General features: G+C 46.8%; 5 non-coding genes across 5 annotated transcripts; all 5 read left to right on the forward strand.

The window, feature by feature from the left end:
- Window positions 1–743: 743 nt before the first annotated feature.
- Window positions 744–825, forward strand: trnal-aag (transfer RNA leucine (anticodon AAG)). Its single transcript has one exon. It is a non-coding gene; the product is annotated as a tRNA-Leu (tRNA).
- A 1929-nt stretch (window positions 826–2754) lies between these two features.
- trnal-aag (transfer RNA leucine (anticodon AAG)) lies at window positions 2755–2836 on the forward strand. The gene has a single exon. It is a non-coding gene; the product is annotated as a tRNA-Leu (tRNA).
- A 1919-nt stretch (window positions 2837–4755) lies between these two features.
- Window positions 4756–4837, forward strand: trnal-aag (transfer RNA leucine (anticodon AAG)). Its single transcript has one exon. It is a non-coding gene; the product is annotated as a tRNA-Leu (tRNA).
- Window positions 4838–8777: 3940 nt separating this feature from the next.
- On the forward strand, window positions 8778–8859 carry trnal-aag (transfer RNA leucine (anticodon AAG)). Its single transcript has one exon. It is a non-coding gene; the product is annotated as a tRNA-Leu (tRNA).
- Window positions 8860–22813: 13954 nt separating this feature from the next.
- On the forward strand, window positions 22814–22895 carry trnal-aag (transfer RNA leucine (anticodon AAG)). Its single transcript has one exon. It is a non-coding gene; the product is annotated as a tRNA-Leu (tRNA).
- The last annotated feature ends 297 nt before the right edge of the window (window positions 22896–23192 follow it).

A 23192-nucleotide genomic window follows, 5' to 3' on the forward strand; every position in this document is an offset into this window, starting at 1 on the left:
CCTCGTGTTAATCGCTCTGTCTGTCTCTCTCTCTCTTTGGTTTCTTCACTGTCTTTCTCTGTCCCTCCATTTGTGTGGCCAGAAACACCCTTTCCGGATTCCTGTGTGTCATTTTGTGTGTGTCCCATTGTCCGTGTCGTAATACAGAGTGTCCTTGTGACATCGTGCAGCCATGTCAGCCTGCAAACACGGGTGCTGCGGGGTCCGGGTCTCTGGGCGGTTTCAGGGCCATGCTATAGTTTTCAACACAGGCTGGATGCTGAAATTTGTCTCGCTAACACACAGCACTGTGGGGCATCGGAACCTAAGCACCAGCCGGGATTGTTTGTTAACCGACAGCAGAGTGTAGCAGCGGAAGCGTGCTGGTCCCATAACCCAGAGGTCGATTGATCGTAAGCCTTCTTCTGCTAGTTGCATTCTTATATACACCAACAATAAAATGCTCTATTGCTACCCCAATCCAACGCACTTAATTTTATCACACTTTACTTACACCAACTTCCTGCTTGCAACACACAACAGGGATAAATTTTGAATGAAATTTACAATGGGTGTGTTGCAGCAAACTTTTATTTATTAGCGTTGCCTTGTGAACACGTAGCTGCTTCTGATATAGTGGGTTGCATCAGAAGTGAGTTTGCCGTCCACGAATTTAATTTCCTTTTGTTTCCCCTGCTATTTACAAGAGCAGGCCACATTTCAATCACCAGTCACTAGTTTCAGATTCCTTAGCGCACTGACGTGGTAGCGTGGCCGAGCGGTCTAAGGCGCTGGATTAAGGCTCCAGTCTCTTCGGGGGCGTGGGTTCGAATCCCACCGCTGCCAGATATTGCGACATTTATAAATTTCGTCGCTTCACCACCAGCAGTAAACCAGGCAGGCATGCCGGTTTTGGGTCACCTTTTCCTTCAGTTGCTATTGACAGGCTGATCCGAATCGCAGAATTTCCTCTGCTCCATAATTGGCCTGAACCCCGCACCGAACACCCAACCAACTGAATTCAGACCGTTCACTCACTCGTCCCCACACCTGCTGCCTCTCACTTATTCAGATGCACACCACGTTTACTCTTTCTTCCATTTCTTGCAATCTATCGACCGCGCCCCCCCATTGCTGTCACTCTCGCACCCACCATCTCTCCGTCGTTTCCCCGTTCGCCCTTCCAATCTTGCCGGTTGAACAGCACCTCCCATTTGTTCCTGTGCTGCAATCCAATTAATTTAACACCAGTATCTTTTTGTCAATCGAACCTATCCAGACAGCGAAAGTTACATTAAGACATGGTTAAGAGAAGATCCATTCTGCAAACGAAAAGGGTGGGGAGGGGATCTGGACTCTGACTTCAGGATGAGAGTCAGATGTGTTTTTCATACCATTAGTCTGGGGAAGTTGTGATTAGGAGGGCAAATTTTTCCTATTGTTCTCTTCTCTTAAATTATGATAAATTTCAGGCTCAGTGCGTCAGGTTTTGTTATCACAATTTATGCTTTACTTACAGCAACTTCCTTCTTGCAAAAAACACAAGAACCTGCAACACAACTTTCAAAACACTTTATTCGCACCAACATAAGCAGCAAATGCTGCAAACTTGGAGCAGCCTTGGCCTTACCCTTTCTCTCAACGCATTCCTGCAGCGCCGGGTCGCCAGCACCAGATGGTGCTCTTGGCCTTTACACAACAGGCAATACCTTCACACAAAACGGAAGCCCGTTACACAACACGGAGAACCTTTACACAACAGCAAACACATTACTCAATAGCGGACATCTTTACAAAGCAGACAAAATCTCTAAACAACAGGGAAAATCTATAATCAGCAGCGATCATCTTTACACAGGAGGGAACAATTTTATATAACAGGGAACATCTTTACACTACAGGGAATTTCTTTGCACAGCAGAACGCACCTTCATGCAAGTCTCTCTCTTCATCTCAGTCTCCGTTTCCCTGGCTGTCTACCTCCCTCTCTGTTTCTCTCGCAGTCTCGGTTTTCCCTCAGTCTCTGTCTCTGCCTCGTGTTAATCGCTCTGTCTGTCTCTCTCTCTCTTTGGTTTCTTCACTGTCTTTCTCTGTCCCTCCATTTGTGTGGCCAGAAACACCCTTTCCGGATTCCTGTGTGTCATTTTGTGTGTGTCCCATTGTCGGTGTCGTAATACAGAGTGTCCTTGTGACATCGTGCAGCCATGTCAGCCTGCAAACACGGGTGCTGCGGGGTCCGGGTCTCTGGGCGGTTTCAGGGCCATGCTATAGTTTTCAACACAGGCTGGATGCTGAAATTTGTCTCGCTAACACACAGCACTGTGGGGCATCGGAACCTAAGCACCAGCCGGGATTGTTTGCTAACCGACAGCAGAGTGTAGCAGCGGAAGCGTGCTGGTCCCATAACCCAGAGGTCGATTGATCGTAAGCCTTCTTCTGCTAGTTGCATTCTTATATACACCAACAATAAAATGCTCTATTGCTACCCCAATCCAACGCACTTAATTTTATCACACTTTACTTACACCAACTTCCTGCTTGCAACACACAAGAGGGATAAATTTTGAATGAAATTTACAATGGGTGTGCTGCAGCAAACTTTTATTTATTAGTGTTGCCTTGTGAACACGTAGCTGCTTCTGATATAGTGGGTTGCATCAGAAGTGAGTTTGCCGTCCACGAATTTAATTTCCTTTTGTTTCCCCTGCAATTGACAAGACCAGGCCACATTTCAATCACCAGTCACTAGTTTCAGATTCCTTAGCGCACTGACGTGGTAGCGTGGCCGAGCGGTCTAAGGCGCTGGACTAAGGCTCCAGTCTCTTCGGGGGCGTGGGTTCGAATCCCACCGCTGCCAGATATTGCGACATTTATAAATTTCGTCGCTTCACCACCAGCAGTAAACCAGGCAGGCATGCCGGTTTTGGGTCACCTTTTCCTTCAGTTGCTATTGACAGGCTGATCCGAATCGCAGAATTTCCTCTGCTCCATAATTGGCCTGAACCCCGCACCGAACACCCAACCAACTGAATTCAGACCGTTCACTCACTCGTCCCCACACCTGCTGCCTCTCACTTATTCAGATGTACACCACGTTTACTCTTTCTTCCATTTCTTGCAATCTATCGACCGCGCCCCCCATTGCTGTCACTCTCGCACCCACCATCTCTCCGTCCTTTCCCCGTTCGCCCTTCCAATCTTGCCGGTTGAACAGCACCTTCCTGTGCTGCAATCCAATTAATTTAACACCAGTATCTTTTTGTCAATCGAACCTATCCAGACAGCGAAAGTTACATTAAGACATGGTTAAGAGAAGATCCATTCTGCAAAAGAAAAGGGTGGGGAGGGGATCTGGACTCTGACTTCAGGATGAGAGTCAGATGTGTTTTTCATACCATTAGTCTGGGGAAGTTGTGATTAGGAGGGCAAATTTTTCCTATTGTTCTCTTCTCTTAAATTATGATAAATTTCAGGCTCAGTGCGTCAGGTTTTGTTATCACAATTTATGCTTTACTTACAGCAACTTCCTTCTTGCAAAAAACACAAGAACCTGCAACACAACTTTCAAAACACTTTATTCGCACCAACATAAGCTGCAAATGCAGCAAACTTGGAGCAGCCTTGGCCTTACCCTTTCTCTCAACGCATTCCTGCAGCGCCGTGTCGCCAGCACCAGATGGTGCTCTTGGCCTTTACACAACAGGCAATACCTTCACACAAAACGGAACCCCGTTACACAACACGGAGAACCTTTACACAACAGGAAACACATTACTCAATAGCGGACATCTTTACAAAGCAGACAAAATCTCTAAACAACAGGGAAAATCTATAATCAGCAGCGATCATCTTTACACAGGAGGGAACAATTTTATATAACAGGGTACATCTTTACACTACAGGGAATTTCTTTGCACAGCAGAACGCACCTTCATGCAAGTCTCTCTCTTCATCTCAGTCTCCGTTTCCCTGGCTGTCTACCTCCCTCTCTGTTTCTCTCGCAGTCTCGGTTTTCCCTCAGTCTCTGTCTCTGCCTCGTGTTAATCGCTCTGTCTGTCTCTCTCTCTCTTTGGTTTCTTCACTGTCTTTCTCTGTCCCTCCATTTGTGTGGCCAGAAACACCCTTTCCGGATTCCTGTGTGTCATTTTGTGTGTGTCCCATTGTCCGTGTCGTAATACAGAGTGTCCTTGTGACATCGTGCAGCCATGTCAGCCTGCAAACACGGGCGCTGCGGGGTCCGGGTCTCTGGGCGGTTTCAGGGCCATGCTATAGTTTTCAACACAGGCTGGATGCTGAAATTTGTCTCGCTAACACACAGCACTGTGGGGCATCGGAACCTAAGCACCAGCCGGGATTGTTTGTTAACCGACAGCAGAGTGTAGCAGCGGAAGCGTGCTGGTCCCATAACCCAGAGGTCGATTGATCGTAAGCCTTCTTCTGCTAGTTGCATTCTTATATACACCAACAATAAAATGCTCTATTGCTACCCCAATCAAACGCACTTAATTTTATCACACTTTACTTACACCAACTTCCTGCTTGCAACACACAACAGGGATAAATTTTGAATGAAATTTACAATGGGTGTGTTGCAGCAAACTTTTATTTATTAATGTTGCCTTGTGAACACGTAGCTGCTTCTGATATAGTGGGTTGCATCAGAAGTGAGTTTGCCGTCCACGAATTTAATTTCCTTTTGTTTCCCCTGCTATTTACAAGGCCAGGCCACATTTCAATCACCAGTCACTAGTTTCAGATTCCTTAATGCACTGACGTGGTAGCGTGGCCGAGCGGTCTAAGGCGCTGGATTAAGGCTCCAGTCTCTTCGGGGGCGTGGGTTCGAATCCCACCGCTGCCAGATATTGCGACATTTATAAATTTCGTCGCTTCACCACCAGCAGTAAACCAGGCAGGCATGCCGGTTTTGGGTCACCTTTTCCTTCAGTTGCTATTGACAGGCTGATCCGAATCGCAGAATTTCCTCTGCTCCATAATTGGCCTGAACCCCGCACCGAACACCCAACCAACTGAATTCAGACCGTTCACTCACTCGTCCCCACACCTGCTGCCTCTCACTTATTCAGATGCACACCACGTTTACTCTTTCTTCCATTTCTTGCAATCTATCGACCGCGCCCCCCCCATTGCTGTCACTCTCGCACCCACCATCTCTCCGTCGTTTCCCCGTTCGCCCTTCCAATCTTGCCGGTTGAACAGCACCTCCCATTTGTTCCTGTGCTGCAATCCAATTAATTTAACACCAGTATCTTTTTGTCAATCGAACCTATCCAGACAGCGAAAGTTACATTAAGACATGGTTAAGAGAAGATCCATTCTGCAAACGAAAAGGGTGGGGAGGGGATCTGGACTCTGACTTCAGGATGAGAGTCAGATGTGTTTTTCATACCATTAGTCTGGGGAAGTTGTGATTAGGAGGGCAAATTTTTCCTATTGTTCTCTTCTCTTAAATTATGATAAATTTCAGGCTCAGTGCGTCAGGTTTTGTTATCACAATTTATGCTTTACTTACAGCAACTTCCTTCTTGCAAAAAACACAAGAACCTGCAACACAACTTTCAAAACACTTTATTCGCACCAACATAAGCTGCAAATGCTGCAAACTTGGAGCAGCCTTGGCCTTACCCTTTCTCTCAACGCATTCCTGCAGCGCCGGGTCGCCAGCACCAGATGGTGCTCTTGGCCTTTACACAACAGGCAATACCTTCACACAAAACGGAAGCCCGTTACACAACACGGAGAACCTTTACACAACAGCAAACACATTACTCAATAGCGGACATCTTTACAAAGCAGACAAAATCTCTAAACAACAGGGAAAATCTATAATCAGCAGCGATCATCTTTACACAGGAGGGAACAATTTTATATAACAGGGAACATCTTTACACTACAGGGAATTTCTTTGCACAGCAGAACGCACCTTCATGCAAGTCTCTCTCTTCATCTCAGTCTCCGTTTCCCTGGCTGTCTACCTCCCTCTCTGTTTCTCTCGCAGCCTCGGTTTTCCCTCAGTCTCTGTCTCTGCCTCGTGTTAATCGCTCTGTCTGTCTCTCTCTCTCTTTGGTTTCTTCAGTGTCTTTCTCTGTCCCTCCATTTGTGTGGCCAGAAACACCCTTTCCGGACTCCTGTGTGTCATTTTGTGTGTGTCCCATTGTCGGTGTCGTAATACAGAGTGTCCTTGTGACATCGTGCAGCCATGTCAGCCTGCAAACACGGGTGCTGCGGTGTCCGGGTCTCTGGGCGGTTTCAGGGCCATGCTATAGTTTTCAACACAGGCTGGATGCTGAAATTTGTCTCGCTAACACACAGCACTGTGGGGCATCGGAACCTAAGCACCAGCCGGGATTGTTTGTTAACCGACAGCAGAGTGTAGCAGCGGAAGCGTGCTGGTCCCATAACCCAGAGGTCGATTGATCGTAAGCCTTCTTCTGCTAGTTGCATTCTTATATACACCAACAATAAAATGCTCTATTGCTACCCCAATCAAACGCACTTAATTTTATCACACTTTACTTACACCAACTTCCTGCTTGCAACACACAACAGGGATAAATTTTGAATGAAATTTACAATGGGTGTGTTGCAGCAAACTTTTATTTATTAGTGTTGCCTTGTGAACACGTAGCTGCTTCTGATATAGTGGGTTGCATCAGAAGTGAGTTTGCCGTCCACGAATTTAATTTCCTTTTGTTTCCCCTGCTATTTACAAGAGCAGGCCACATTTCAATCACCAGTCACTAGTTTCAGATTCCTTAATGCACTGACGTGGTAGCGTGGCCGAGCGGTCTAAGGCGCTGGATTAAGGCTCCAGTCTCTTCGGGGGCCTGGGTTCGAATCGCACCGCTGCCAGATATTGCGACATTTATAAATTTCGTCGCTTCACCACCAGCAGTAAACCAGGCAGGCATGCCGGTTTTGGGTCACCTTTTCCTTCAGTTGCTATTGACAGGCTGATCCGAATCGCAGAATTTCCTCTGCTCCATAATTGGCCCGAACCCCGCACCGAACACTACAAACACCGTCACCCAACCAACTGAATTCAGACCGTTCACTCACTCGTCCCCACACCTGCTGCCTCTCACTTATTCAGATGTACACCACGTTTACTCTTTCTTCCATTTCTTGCAATCTATCGACCGCGCCCCCCATTGCTGTCATCTCTCCGTCGTTTCCCCGTTCGCCCTTCCAATCTTGCCGGTTGAACAGCACCTCCCATTTGTTCCTGTGCTGCAATCCAATTAATTTAACACCAGTATCTTTTTGTCAATCGAACCTATCCAGACAGCGAAAGTTACATTAAGACATGGTTAAGAGAAGATCCATTCTGCAAACGAAAAGGGTGGGGAGGGGATCTGGACTCTGACTTCAGGATGAGAGTCAGATGTGTTTTTCATACCATTAGTCTGGGGAAGTTGTGATTAGGAGGGCAAATTTTTCCTATTGTTCTCTTCTCTTAAATTATGATAAATTTCAGGCTCAGTGCGTCAGGTTTTGTTATCACAATTTATGCTTTACTTACAGCAACTTCCTTCTTGCAAAAAACACAAGAACCTGCAACACAACTTTCAAAACACTTTATTCGCACCAACACAAGCTGCAAATGCTTCAAACTTGGAGCAGCCTTGGCCTTCCCCTTTCTCTCAACGCATTCCTGCAGCGCCGTGTCGCCAGCACCAGATGGTGCTCTTGGCCTTTACCCAACAGGCAATACCTTCACACAAAACGGAACCCCGTTACACAACACGGAGAACCTTTACACAACAGGAAACACATTGCTCAATAGCGGACATCTTTACAAAGCAGACAAAATCTCTAAACAACAGGGAAAATCTATAATCAGCAGCGATCATCTTTACACAGGAGGGAACAATTTTATATAACAGGGAACATCTTTACACTACAGGGAATTTCTTTGCACAGCAGAACGCACCATCATGCAAGTCTCTCTTTTCATCTCAGTCTCCGTTTCCCTGGCTGTCTACCTCCCTCTCTGTTTCTGTCGCAGTCTCGGTTTTCCCTCAGTCTCTGTCTCTGCCTCGTGTTAATCGCTCTGTCTGTCTCTCTCTCTCTTTGGTTTCCTCAGTGTCTTTCTCTGTCCCTCCATTTGTGTGGCCAGAAACACCCTTTCCGGATTCCTGTGTGTCATTTTGTGTGTGTCCCATTGTCGGTGTCGTAATACAGAGTGTCCTTGTGACATCGTGCAGCCATGTCAGCCTGCAAACACGGGCGCTGCGGGGTCCGGGTCTCTGGGCGGTTTCAGGGCCATGCTATAGTTTTCAACACAGGCTGGATGCTGAAATTTGTCTCGCTAACACACAGCACTGTGGGGCATCGGAACCTAAGCACCAGCCGGGATTGTTTGTTAACCGACAGCAGAGTGTAGCAGCGGAAGCGTGCTGGTCCCATAACCCAGAGGTCGATTGATCGTAAGCCTTCTTCTGCTAGTTGCATTCTTATATACACCAACAATAAAATGCTCTATTGCTACCCCAATCAAACGCACTTAATTTTATCACACTTTACTTACACCAACTTCCTGCTTGCAACACACAACAGGGATAAATTTTGAATGAAATTTACAATGGGTGTGTTGCAGCAAACTTTTATTTATTAATGTTGCCTTGTGAACACGTAGCTGCTTCTGATATAGTGGGTTGCATCAGAAGTGAGTTTGCCGTCCACGAATTTAATTTCCTTTTGTTTCCCCTGCTATTTACAAGGCCAGGCCACATTTCAATCACCAGTCACTAGTTTCAGATTCCTTAGCGCACTGACGTGGTAGCGTGGCCGAGCGGTCTAAGGCGCTGGACTAAGGCTCCAGTCTCTTCGGGGGCGTGGGTTCGAATCCCACCGCTGCCAGATATTGCGACATTTATAAATTTCGTCGCTTCACCACCAGCAGTAAACCAGGCAGGCATGCCGGTTTTGGGTCACCTTTTCCTTCAGTTGCTATTGACAGGCTGATCCGAATCGCAGAATTTCCTCTGCTCCATAATTGGCCTGAACCCCGCACCGAACACCCAACCAACTGAATTCAGACCGTTCACTCACTCGTCCCCACACCTGCTGCCTCTCACTTATTCAGATGCACACCACGTTTACTCTTTCTTCCATTTCTTGCAATCTATCGACCGCGCCCCCCCCATTGCTGTCACTCTCGCACCCACCATCTCTCCGTCGTTTCCCCGTTCGCCCTTCCAATCTTGCCGGTTGAACAGCACCTCCCATTTGTTCCTGTGCTGCAATCCAATTAATTTAACACCAGTATCTTTTTGTCAATCGAACCTATCCAGACAGCGAAAGTTACATTAAGACATGGTTAAGAGAAGATCCATTCTGCAAACGAAAAGGGTGGGGAGGGGATCTGGACTCTGACTTCAGGATGAGAGTCAGATGTGTTTTTCATACCATTAGTCTGGGGAAGTTGTGATTAGGAGGGCAAATTTTTCCTATTGTTCTCTTCTCTTAAATTATGATAAATTTCAGGCTCAGTGCGTCAGGTTTTGTTATCACAATTTATGCTTTACTTACAGCAACTTCCTTCTTGCAAAAAACACAAGAACCTGCAACACAACTTTCAAAACACTTTATTCGCACCAACATAAGCTGCAAATGCTGCAAACTTGGAGCAGCCTTGGCCTTACCCTTTCTCTCAACGCATTCCTGCAGCGCCGGGTCGCCAGCACCAGATGGTGCTCTTGGCCTTTACACAACAGGCAATACCTTCACACAAAACGGAAGCCCGTTACACAACACGGAGAACCTTTACACAACAGCAAACACATTACTCAATAGCGGACATCTTTACAAAGCAGACAAAATCTCTAAACAACAGGGAAAATCTATAATCAGCAGCGATCATCTTTACACAGGAGGGAACAATTTTATATAACAGGGAACATCTTTACACTACAGGGAATTTCTTTGCACAGCAGAACGCACCTTCATGCAAGTCTCTCTCTTCATCTCAGTCTCCGTTTCCCTGGCTGTCTACCTCCCTCTCTGTTTCTCTCGCAGCCTCGGTTTTCCCTCAGTCTCTGTCTCTGCCTCGTGTTAATCGCTCTGTCTGTCTCTCTCTCTCTTTGGTTTCTTCAGTGTCTTTCTCTGTCCCTCCATTTGTGTGGCCAGAAACACCCTTTCCGGACTCCTGTGTGTCATTTTGTGTGTGTCCCATTGTCGGTGTCGTAATACAGAGTGTCCTTGTGACATCGTGCAGCCATGTCAGCCTGCAAACACGGGTGCTGCGGTGTCCGGGTCTCTGGGCGGTTTCAGGGCCATGCTATAGTTTTCAACACAGGCTGGATGCTGAAATTTGTCTCGCTAACACACAGCACTGTGGGGCATCGGAACCTAAGCACCAGCCGGGATTGTTTGTTAACCGACAGCAGAGTGTAGCAGCGGAAGCGTGCTGGTCCCATAACCCAGAGGTCGATTGATCGTAAGCCTTCTTCTGCTAGTTGCATTCTTATATACACCAACAATAAAATGCTCTATTGCTACCCCAATCAAACGCACTTAATTTTATCACACTTTACTTACACCAACTTCCTGCTTGCAACACACAACAGGGATAAATTTTGAATGAAATTTACAATGGGTGTGTTGCAGCAAACTTTTATTTATTAGTGTTGCCTTGTGAACACGTAGCTGCTTCTGATATAGTGGGTTGCATCAGAAGTGAGTTTGCCGTCCACGAATTTAATTTCCTTTTGTTTCCCCTGCTATTTACAAGAGCAGGCCACATTTCAATCACCAGTCACTAGTTTCAGATTCCTTAATGCACTGACGTGGTAGCGTGGCCGAGCGGTCTAAGGCGCTGGATTAAGGCTCCAGTCTCTTCGGGGGCGTGGGTTCGAATCGCACCGCTGCCAGATATTGCGACATTTATAAATTTCGTCGCTTCACCACCAGCAGTAAACCAGGCAGGCATGCCGGTTTTGGGTCACCTTTTCCTTCAGTTGCTATTGACAGGCTGATCCGAATCGCAGAATTTCCTCTGCTCCATAATTGGCCTGAACCCCGCACCGAACACTACAAACACCGTCACCCAACCAACTGAATTCAGACCGTTCACTCACTCGTCCCCACACCTGCTGCCTCTCACTTATTCAGATGTACACCACGTTTACTCTTTCTTCCATTTCTTGCAATCTATCGACCGCGCCCCCCATTGCTGTCATCTCTCCGTCGTTTCCCCGTTCGCCCTTCCAATCTTGCCGGTTCAACAGCACCTCCCATTTGTTCCTGTGCTGCAATCCAATTAATTTAACACCAGTATCTTTTTGTCAACCGAACCTATCCAGACAGCGAAAGTTACATTAAGACATGGTTAAGAGAAGATCCATTCTGCAAAAGAAAAGGGTGGGGAGGGGATCTGGACTCTGACTTCAGGATGAGAGTCAGATGTGTTTTTCATACCATTAGTCTGGGGAAGTTGTGATTAGGAGGGCAAATTTTTCCTATTGTTCTCTTCTCTTAAATTATGATAAATTTCAGGCTCAGTGCGTCAGGTTTTGTTATCACAATTTATGCTTTACTTACAGCAACTTCCTTCTTGCAAAAAACACAAGAACCTGCAACACAACTTTCAAAACACTTTATTCGCACCAACATAAGCTGCAAATGCTGCAAACTTGGAGCAGCCTTGGCCTTACCCTTTCTCTCAACGCATTCCTGCAGCGCCGTGTCGTCAGCACCAGATGGTGCTCTTGGCCTTTACACAACAGGCAATACCTTCACACAAAACGGAAGCCCGTTACACAACACGGAGAACCTTTACACAACAGCAAACACATTACTCAATAGCGGACATCTTTACAAAGCAGACAAAATCTCTAAACAACAGGGAAAATCTATAATCAGCAGCGATCATCTTTACACAGGAGGGAACAATTTTAGAAACAGGGAACTACAGGGAATTTCTTTGCACAGCAGAACGCACCTTCATGCAAGTCTCTCTCTTCATCTCAGTCTCCGTTTCCCTGGCTGTCTACCTCCCTCTCTGTTTCCCTCGCAGTCTCGGTTTTCCCTCAGTCTCTGTCTCTGCCTCGTGTTAATCGCTCTGTCTGTCTCTCTCTCTCTTTGGTTTCTTCAGTGTCTTTCTCTGTCCCTCCATTTGTGTGGCCAGAAACACCCTTTCCGGATTCCTGTGTGTCATTTTGTGTGTGTCCCATTGTCGGTGTGGTAATACAGAGTGTCCTTGTGACATCGTGCAGCCATGTCAGCCTGCAAACACGGGTGCTGCGGGGTCCGGGTCTCTGGGCGGTTTCAGGGCCATGCTATAGTTTTCAACACAGGCTGGATGCTGAAATTTGTCTCGCTAACACACAGCACTGTGGGGCATCGGAACCTAAGCACCAGCCGGGATTGTTTGCTAACCGACAGCAGAGTGTAGCAGCGGAAGCGTGCTTGTCCCATAACCCAGAGGTCGATTGATCGTGAAGCCTTCTTCTGCTAGTTGCATTCTTATATACACCAACAATAAAATGCTCTATTGCTACCCCAATCCAACGCACTTAATTTTATCACACTTTACTTACACCAACTTCCTGCTTGCAACACACAACAGGGATAAATTTTGAATGAAATTTACAATGGGTGTGTTGCAGCAAACTTTTATTTATTAGTGTTGCCTTGTGAACACGTAGCTGCTTCTGATATAGTGGGTTGCATCAGAAGTGAGTTTGCCGTCCACGAATTTAATTTCCGTTTGTTTCCCCTGCTATTTACAAGACCAGGCCACATTTCAATCACCAGTCACTAGTTTCAGATTCCTTAGCGCACTGACGTGGTAGCGTGGCCGAGCGGTCTAAGGCGCTGGATTAAGGCTCCAGTCTCTTCGGGGGCGTGGGTTCGAATCGCACCGCTGCCAGATATTGCGACATTTATAAATTTCGTCGCTTCACCACCAGCAGTAAACCAGGCAGGCATGCCGGTTTTGGGTCACCTTTTCCTTCAGTTGCTATTGACAGGCTGATCCGAATCGCAGAATTTCCTCTGCTCCATAATTGGCCTGAACCCCGCACCGAACACCCAACCAACTGAATTCAGACCGTTCACTCACTCGTCCCCACACCTGCTGCCTCTCACTTATTCAGATGCACACCACGTTTACTCTTTCTTCCATTTCTTGCAATCTATCGACCGCGCCCCCCCCATTGCTGTCACTCTCGCACCCACCATCTCTCCGTCGTTTCCCCGTTCGCCCTTCCAATCTTGCCGGTTGAACAGCACCTCCCATTTGTTCCTGTGCTGCAATCCAATTAATTTAACACCAGTATCTTTTTGTCAATCGAACCTATCCAGACAGCGAAAGTTACATTAAGACATGGTTAAGAGAAGATCCATTCTGCAAACGAAAAGGGTGGGGAGGGGATCTGGACTCTGACTTCAGGATGAGAGTCAGATGTGTTTTTCATACCATTAGTCTGGGGAAGTTGTGATTAGGAGGGCAAATTTTTCCTATTGTTCTCTTCTCTTAAATTATGATAAATTTCAGGCTCAGTGCGTCAGGTTTTGTTATCACAATTTATGCTTTACTTACAGCAACTTCCTTCTTGCAAAAAACACAAGAACCTGCAACACAACTTTCAAAACACTTTATTCGCACCAACATAAGCTGCAAATGCTGCAAACTTGGAGCAGCCTTGGCCTTACCCTTTCTCTCAACGCATTCCTGCAGCGCCGGGTCGCCAGCACCAGATGGTGCTCTTGGCCTTTACACAACAGGCAATACCTTCACACAAAACGGAAGCCCGTTACACAACACGGAGAACCTTTACACAACAGCAAACACATTACTCAATAGCGGACATCTTTACAAAGCAGACAAAATCTCTAAACAACAGGGAAAATCTATAATCAGCAGCGATCATCTTTACACAGGAGGGAACAATTTTATATAACAGGGAACATCTTTACACTACAGGGAATTTCTTTGCACAGCAGAACGCACCTTCATGCAAGTCTCTCTCTTCATCTCAGTCTCCGTTTCCCTGGCTGTCTACCTCCCTCTCTGTTTCTCTCGCAGCCTCGGTTTTCCCTCAGTCTCTGTCTCTGCCTCGTGTTAATCGCTCTGTCTGTCTCTCTCTCTCTTTGGTTTCTTCAGTGTCTTTCTCTGTCCCTCCATTTGTGTGGCCAGAAACACCCTTTCCGGACTCCTGTGTGTCATTTTGTGTGTGTCCCATTGTCGGTGTCGTAATACAGAGTGTCCTTGTGACATCGTGCAGCCATGTCAGCCTGCAAACACGGGTGCTGCGGTGTCCGGGTCTCTGGGCGGTTTCAGGGCCATGCTATAGTTTTCAACACAGGCTGGATGCTGAAATTTGTCTCGCTAACACACAGCACTGTGGGGCATCGGAACCTAAGCACCAGCCGGGATTGTTTGTTAACCGACAGCAGAGTGTAGCAGCGGAAGCGTGCTGGTCCCATAACCCAGAGGTCGATTGATCGTAAGCCTTCTTCTGCTAGTTGCATTCTTATATACACCAACAATAAAATGCTCTATTGCTACCCCAATCAAACGCACTTAATTTTATCACACTTTACTTACACCAACTTCCTGCTTGCAACACACAACAGGGATAAATTTTGAATGAAATTTACAATGGGTGTGTTGCAGCAAACTTTTATTTATTAGTGTTGCCTTGTGAACACGTAGCTGCTTCTGATATAGTGGGTTGCATCAGAAGTGAGTTTGCCGTCCACGAATTTAATTTCCTTTTGTTTCCCCTGCTATTTACAAGAGCAGGCCACATTTCAATCACCAGTCACTAGTTTCAGATTCCTTAATGCACTGACGTGGTAGCGTGGCCGAGCGGTCTAAGGCGCTGGATTAAGGCTCCAGTCTCTTCGGGGGCGTGGGTTCGAATCGCACCGCTGCCAGATATTGCGACATTTATAAATTTCGTCGCTTCACCACCAGCAGTAAACCAGGCAGGCATGCCGGTTTTGGGTCACCTTTTCCTTCAGTTGCTATTGACAGGCTGATCCGAATCGCAGAATTTCCTCTGCTCCATAATTGGCCTGAACCCCGCACCGAACACTACAAACACCGTCACCCAACCAACTGAATTCAGACCGTTCACTCACTCGTCCCCACACCTGCTGCCTCTCACTTATTCAGATGTACACCACGTTTACTCTTTCTTCCATTTCTTGCAATCTATCGACCGCGCCCCCCATTGCTGTCATCTCTCCGTCGTTTCCCCGTTCGCCCTTCCAATCTTGCCGGTTCAACAGCACCTCCCATTTGTTCCTGTGCTGCAATCCAATTAATTTAACACCAGTATCTTTTTGTCAACCGAACCTATCCAGACAGCGAAAGTTACATTAAGACATGGTTAAGAGAAGATCCATTCTGCAAAAGAAAAGGGTGGGGAGGGGATCTGGACTCTGACTTCAGGATGAGAGTCAGATGTGTTTTTCATACCATTAGTCTGGGGAAGTTGTGATTAGGAGGGCAAATTTTTCCTATTGTTCTCTTCTCTTAAATTATGATAAATTTCAGGCTCAGTGCGTCAGGTTTTGTTATCACAATTTATGCTTTACTTACAGCAACTTCCTTCTTGCAAAAAACACAAGAACCTGCAACACAACTTTCAAAACACTTTATTCGCACCAACATAAGCTGCAAATGCTGCAAACTTGGAGCAGCCTTGGCCTTACCCTTTCTCTCAACGCATTCCTGCAGCGCCGTGTCGTCAGCACCAGATGGTGCTCTTGGCCTTTACACAACAGGCAATACCTTCACACAAAACGGAAGCCCGTTACACAACACGGAGAACCTTTACACAACAGCAAACACATTACTCAATAGCGGACATCTTTACAAAGCAGACAAAATCTCTAAACAACAGGGAAAATCTATAATCAGCAGCGATCATCTTTACACAGGAGGGAACAATTTTAGAAACAGGGAACTACAGGGAATTTCTTTGCACAGCAGAACGCACCTTCATGCAAGTCTCTCTCTTCATCTCAGTCTCCGTTTCCCTGGCTGTCTACCTCCCTCTCTGTTTCCCTCGCAGTCTCGGTTTTCCCTCAGTCTCTGTCTCTGCCTCGTGTTAATCGCTCTGTCTGTCTCTCTCTCTCTTTGGTTTCTTCAGTGTCTTTCTCTGTCCCTCCATTTGTGTGGCCAGAAACACCCTTTCCGGATTCCTGTGTGTCATTTTGTGTGTGTCCCATTGTCGGTGTGGTAATACAGAGTGTCCTTGTGACATCGTGCAGCCATGTCAGCCTGCAAACACGGGTGCTGCGGGGTCCGGGTCTCTGGGCGGTTTCAGGGCCATGCTATAGTTTTCAACACAGGCTGGATGCTGAAATTTGTCTCGCTAACACACAGCACTGTGGGGCATCGGAACCTAAGCACCAGCCGGGATTGTTTGCTAACCGACAGCAGAGTGTAGCAGCGGAAGCGTGCTTGTCCCATAACCCAGAGGTCGATTGATCGTGAAGCCTTCTTCTGCTAGTTGCATTCTTATATACACCAACAATAAAATGCTCTATTGCTACCCCAATCCAACGCACTTAATTTTATCACACTTTACTTACACCAACTTCCTGCTTGCAACACACAACAGGGATAAATTTTGAATGAAATTTACAATGGGTGTGTTGCAGCAAACTTTTATTTATTAGTGTTGCCTTGTGAACACGTAGCTGCTTCTGATATAGTGGGTTGCATCAGAAGTGAGTTTGCCGTCCACGAATTTAATTTCCGTTTGTTTCCCCTGCTATTTACAAGACCAGGCCACATTTCAATCACCAGTCACTAGTTTCAGATTCCTTAGCGCACTGACGTGGTAGCGTGGCCGAGCGGTCTAAGGCGCTGGATTAAGGCTCCAGTCTCTTCGGGGGCGTGGGTTCGAATCGCACCGCTGCCAGATATTGCGACATTTATAAATTTCGTCGCTTCACCACCAGCAGTAAACCAGGCAGGCATGCCGGTTTTGGGTCACCTTTTCCTTCAGTTGCTATTGACAGGCTGATCCGAATCGCAGAATTTCCTCTGCTCCATAATTGGCCTGAACCCCGCACCGAACACCCAACCAACTGAATTCAGACCGTTCACTCACTCGTCCCCACACCTGCTGCCTCTCACTTATTCAGATGCACACCACGTTTACTCTTTCTTCCATTTCTTGCAATCTATCGACCGCGCCCCCCCCATTGCTGTCACTCTCGCACCCACCATCTCTCCGTCGTTTCCCCGTTCGCCCTTCCAATCTTGCCGGTTGAACAGCACCTCCCATTTGTTCCTGTGCTGCAATCCAATTAATTTAACACCAGTATCTTTTTGTCAATCGAACCTATCCAGACAGCGAAAGTTACATTAAGACATGGTTAAGAGAAGATCCATTCTGCAAACGAAAAGGGTGGGGAGGGGATCTGGACTCTGACTTCAGGATGAGAGTCAGATGTGTTTTTCATACCATTAGTCTGGGGAAGTTGTGATTAGGAGGGCAAATTTTTCCTATTGTTCTCTTCTCTTAAATTATGATAAATTTCAGGCTCAGTGCGTCAGGTTTTGTTATCACAATTTATGCTTTACTTACAGCAACTTCCTTCTTGCAAAAAACACAAGAACCTGCAACACAACTTTCAAAACACTTTATTCGCACCAACATAAGCTGCAAATGCTGCAAACTTGGAGCAGCCTTGGCCTTACCCTTTCTCTCAACGCATTCCTGCAGCGCCGGGTCGCCAGCACCAGATGGTGCTCTTGGCCTTTACACAACAGGCAATACCTTCACACAAAACGGAAGCCCGTTACACAACACGGAGAACCTTTACACAACAGCAAACACATTACTCAATAGCGGACATCTTTACAAAGCAGACAAAATCTCTAAACAACAGGGAAAATCTATAATCAGCAGCGATCATCTTTACACAGGAGGGAACAATTTTATATAACAGGGAACATCTTTACACTACAGGGAATTTCTTTGCACAGCAGAACGCACCTTCATGCAAGTCTCTCTCTTCATCTCAGTCTCCGTTTCCCTGGCTGTCTACCTCCCTCTCTGTTTCTCTCGCAGCCTCGGTTTTCCCTCAGTCTCTGTCTCTGCCTCGTGTTAATCGCTCTGTCTGTCTCTCTCTCTCTTTGGTTTCTTCAGTGTCTTTCTCTGTCCCTCCATTTGTGTGGCCAGAAACACCCTTTCCGGACTCCTGTGTGTCATTTTGTGTGTGTCCCATTGTCGGTGTCGTAATACAGAGTGTCCTTGTGACATCGTGCAGCCATGTCAGCCTGCAAACACGGGTGCTGCGGTGTCCGGGTCTCTGGGCGGTTTCAGGGCCATGCTATAGTTTTCAACACAGGCTGGATGCTGAAATTTGTCTCGCTAACACACAGCACTGTGGGGCATCGGAACCTAAGCACCAGCCGGGATTGTTTGTTAACCGACAGCAGAGTGTAGCAGCGGAAGCGTGCTGGTCCCATAACCCAGAGGTCGATTGATCGTAAGCCTTCTTCTGCTAGTTGCATTCTTATATACACCAACAATAAAATGCTCTATTGCTACCCCAATCAAACGCACTTAATTTTATCACACTTTACTTACACCAACTTCCTGCTTGCAACACACAACAGGGATAAATTTTGAATGAAATTTACAATGGGTGTGTTGCAGCAAACTTTTATTTATTAGTGTTGCCTTGTGAACACGTAGCTGCTTCTGATATAGTGGGTTGCATCAGAAGTGAGTTTGCCGTCCACGAATTTAATTTCCTTTTGTTTCCCCTGCTATTTACAAGAGCAGGCCACATTTCAATCACCAGTCACTAGTTTCAGATTCCTTAATGCACTGACGTGGTAGCGTGGCCGAGCGGTCTAAGGCGCTGGACTAAGGCTCCAGTCTCTTCGGGGGCGTGGGTTCGAATCGCACCGCTGCCAGATATTGCGACATTTATAAATTTCGTCGCTTCACCACCAGCAGTAAACCAGGCAGGCATGCCGGTTTTGGGTCACCTTTTCCTTCAGTTGCTATTGACAGGCTGATCCGAATCGCAGAATTTCCTCTGCTCCATAATTGGCCTGAACCCCGCACCGAACACTACAAACACCATCACCCAACCAACTGAATTCAGACCGTTCACTCACTCGTCCCCACACCTGCTGCCTCTCACTTATTCAGATGTACACCACGTTTACTCTTTCTTCCATTTCTTGCAATCTATCGACCGCGCCCCCCATTGCTGTCATCTCTCCGTCGTTTCCCCGTTCGCCCTTCCAATCTTGCCGGTTCAACAGCACCTCCCATTTGTTCCTGTGCTGCAATCCAATTAATTTAACACCAGTATCTTTTTGTCAACCGAACCTATCCAGACAGCGAAAGTTACATTAAGACATGGTTAAGAGAAGATCCATTCTGCAAAAGAAAAGGGTGGGGAGGGGATCTGGACTCTGACTTCAGGATGAGAGTCAGATGTGTTTTTCATACCATTAGTCTGGGGAAGTTGTGATTAGGAGGGCAAATTTTTCCTATTGTTCTCTTCTCTTAAATTATGATAAATTTCAGGCTCAGTGCGTCAGGTTTTGTTATCACAATTTATGCTTTACTTACAGCAACTTCCTTCTTGCAAAAAACACAAGAACCTGCAACACAACTTTCAAAACACTTTATTCGCACCAACATAAGCTGCAAATGCTGCAAACTTGGAGCAGCCTTGGCCTTACCCTTTCTCTCAACGCATTCCTGCAGCGCCGTGTCGTCAGCACCAGATGGTGCTCTTGGCCTTTACACAACAGGCAATACCTTCACACAAAACGGAAGCCCGTTACACAACACGGAGAACCTTTACACAACAGCAAACACATTACTCAATAGCGGACATCTTTACAAAGCAGACAAAATCTCTAAACAACAGGGAAAATCTATAATCAGCAGCGATCATCTTTACACAGGAGGGAACAATTTTAGAAACAGGGAACTACAGGGAATTTCTTTGCACAGCAGAACGCACCTTCATGCAAGTCTCTCTCTTCATCTCAGTCTCCGTTTCCCTGGCTGTCTACCTCCCTCTCTGTTTCCCTCGCAGTCTCGGTTTTCCCTCAGTCTCTGTCTCTGCCTCGTGTTAATCGCTCTGTCTGTCTCTCTCTCTCTTTGGTTTCTTCAGTGTCTTTCTCTGTCCCTCCATTTGTGTGGCCAGAAACACCCTTTCCGGATTCCTGTGTGTCATTTTGTGTGTGTCCCATTGTCGGTGTGGTAATACAGATTGTCCTTGTGACATCGTGCAGCCATGTCAGCCTGCAAACACGGGTGCTGCGGGGTCCGGGTCTCTGGGCGGTTTCAGGGCCATGCTATAGTTTTCAACACAGGCTGGATGCTGAAATTTGTCTCGCTAACACACAGCACTGTGGGGCATCGGAACCTAAGCACCAGCCGGGATTGTTTGCTAACCGACAGCAGAGTGTAGCAGCGGAAGCGTGCTTGTCCCATAACCCAGAGGTCGATTGATCGTGAAGCCTTCTTCTGCTAGTTGCATTCTTATATACACCAACAATAAAATGCTCTATTGCTACCCCAATCCAACGCACTTAATTTTATCACACTTTACTTACACCAACTTCCTGCTTGCAACACACAACAGGGATAAATTTTGAATGAAATTTACAATGGGTGTGTTGCAGCAAACTTTTATTTATTAGTGTTGCCTTGTGAACACGTAGCTGCTTCTGATATAGTGGGTTGCATCAGAAGTGAGTTTGCCGTCCACGAATTTAATTTCCGTTTGTTTCCCCTGCTATTTACAAGACCAGGCCACATTTCAATCACCAGTCACTAGTTTCAGATTGCTTAGCGCACTGACGTGGTAGCGTGGCCGAGCGGTCTAAGGCGCTAGACTAAGGCTCCAGTCTCTTCGGGGGCGTGGGTTCGAATCCCACCGCTGCCAGATATTGCGACATTTATAAATTTCGTCGCTTCACCACCAGCAGTAAACCAGGCAGGCATGCCGGTTTTGGGTCACCTTTTCCTTCAGTTGCTATTGACAGGCTGATCCGAATCGCAGAATTTCCTGTGCTCCATAAATTGGCCTGAACCCCGCACCGAACACTACAAACACCTTCACCAAACCAACTGAATTCAGACCGTTCACTCACTCGTCCCCACACCTGCTGCCTCTCACTTATTCAGATGTGCACCACGTTTACTCTTTCTTCCATTTCTTGCAATCTATCGACCGCGCCCCCCATTGCTGTCATCTCTCCGTCGTTTCCCCGTTCGCCCTTCCAATCTTGCCGGTTCAACAGCACCTCCCATTTGTTCCTGTGCTGCAATCCAATTAATTTAACACCAGTATCTTTTTGTCAACCGAACCTATCCAGACAGCGAAAGTTACATTAAGACATGGTTAAGAGAAGATCCATTCTGCAAAAGAAAAGGGTGGGGAGGGGATCTGGACTCTGACTTCAGGATGAGAGTCAGATGTGTTTTTCATACCATTAGTCTGGGGAAGTTGTGATTAGGAGGGCAAATTTTTCCTATTGTTCTCTTCTCTTAAATTATGATAAATTTCAGGCTCAGTGCGTCAGGTTTTGTTATCACAATTTATGCTTTACTTACAGCAACTTCCTTCTTGCAAAAAACACAAGAACCTGCAACACAACTTTCAAAACACTTTATTCGCACCAACATAAGCTGCAAATGCTGCAAACTTGGAGCAGCCTTGGCCTTACCCTTTCTCTCAACGCATTCCTGCAGCGCCGTGTCGTCAGCACCAGATGGTGCTCTTGGCCTTTACACAACAGGCAATACCTTCACACAAAACGGAACCCCGTTACACAACACGGAGAACCTTTACACAACAGCAAACACATTACTCAATAGCGGACATCTTTACAAAGCAGACAAAATCTCTAAACAACAGGGAAAATCTATAATCAGCAGCGATCATCTTTACACAGGAGGGAACAATTTTAGAAACAGGGAACTACAGGGAATTTCTTTGCACAGCAGAACGCACCTTCATGCAAGTCTCTCTCTTCATCTCAGTCTCCGTTTCCCTGGCTGTCTACCTCCCTCTCTGTTTCCCTCGCAGTCTCGGTTTTCCCTCAGTCTCTGTCTCTGCCTCGTGTTAATCGCTCTGTCTGTCTCTCTCTCTCTTTGGTTTCTTCAGTGTCTTTCTCTGTCCCTCCATTTGTGTGGCCAGAAACACCCTTTCCGGATTCCTGTGTGTCATTTTGTGTGTGTCCCATTGTCGGTGTCGTAATACAGAGTGTCCTTGTGACATCGTGCAGCCATGTCAGCCTGCAAACACGGGTGCTGCGGGGTCCGGGTCTCTGGGCGGTTTCAGGGCCATGCTATAGTTTTCAACACAGGCTGGATGCTGAAATTTGTCTCGCTAACACACAGCACTGTGGGGCATCGGAACCTAAGCACCAGCCGGGATTGTTTGTTAACCGACAGCAGAGTGTAGCAGCGGAAGCGTGCTGGTCCCATAACCCAGAGGTCGATTGATCGTGAAGCCTTCTTCTGCTAGTTGCATTCTTATATACACCAACAATAAAATGCTCTATTGCTACCCCAATCCAACGCACTTAATTTTATCACACTTTACTTACACCAACTTCCTGCTTGCAACACACAACAGGGATAAATTTTGAATGAAATTTACAATGGGTGTGTTGCAGCAAACTTTTATTTATTAGTGTTGCCTTGTGAACACGTAGCTGCTTCTGATATAGTGGGTTGCATCAGAAGTGAGTTTGCCGTCCACGAATTTAATTTCCTTTTGTTTCCCCTGCTATTTACAAGACCAGGCACATTTCAATCACCAGTCACTAGTTTCAGATTCCTTAACGCACTGATGTGGTAGCGTGGCCGAGCGGTCTAAGGCGCTGGATTAAGGCTCCAGTCTCTTCGGGGGCGTGGGTTCGAATCCCACCGCTGCCAGATATTGCGACATTTATAAATTTCGTCGCTTCACCACCAGCAGTAAACCAGGCAGGCATGCCGGTTTTGGGTCACCTTTTCCTTCAGTTGCTATTGACAGGCTAGATCCGAATCGCAGAATTTCCTCTGCTCCATAATTGGCCCGAACCCCGCACCGAACACTACAAACACCGTCACCCAACCAACTGAGTTCAGACCGTTCACTCACTCGTCCCCACACCTGCTGCCTCTCACTTATTCAGATGTACACCACGTTTACTCTTTCTTCCATTTCTTGCAATCTATCGACCGCGCCCC

The sequence above is a fragment of the Somniosus microcephalus genome, unplaced genomic scaffold, assembly GCF_052327205.1.
Source record: "Somniosus microcephalus isolate GS21.2 unplaced genomic scaffold, FLI_Smic_1.0 unresolved_chr5, whole genome shotgun sequence".
Lineage (NCBI taxonomy): Eukaryota > Metazoa > Chordata > Chondrichthyes > Squaliformes > Somniosidae > Somniosus > Somniosus microcephalus.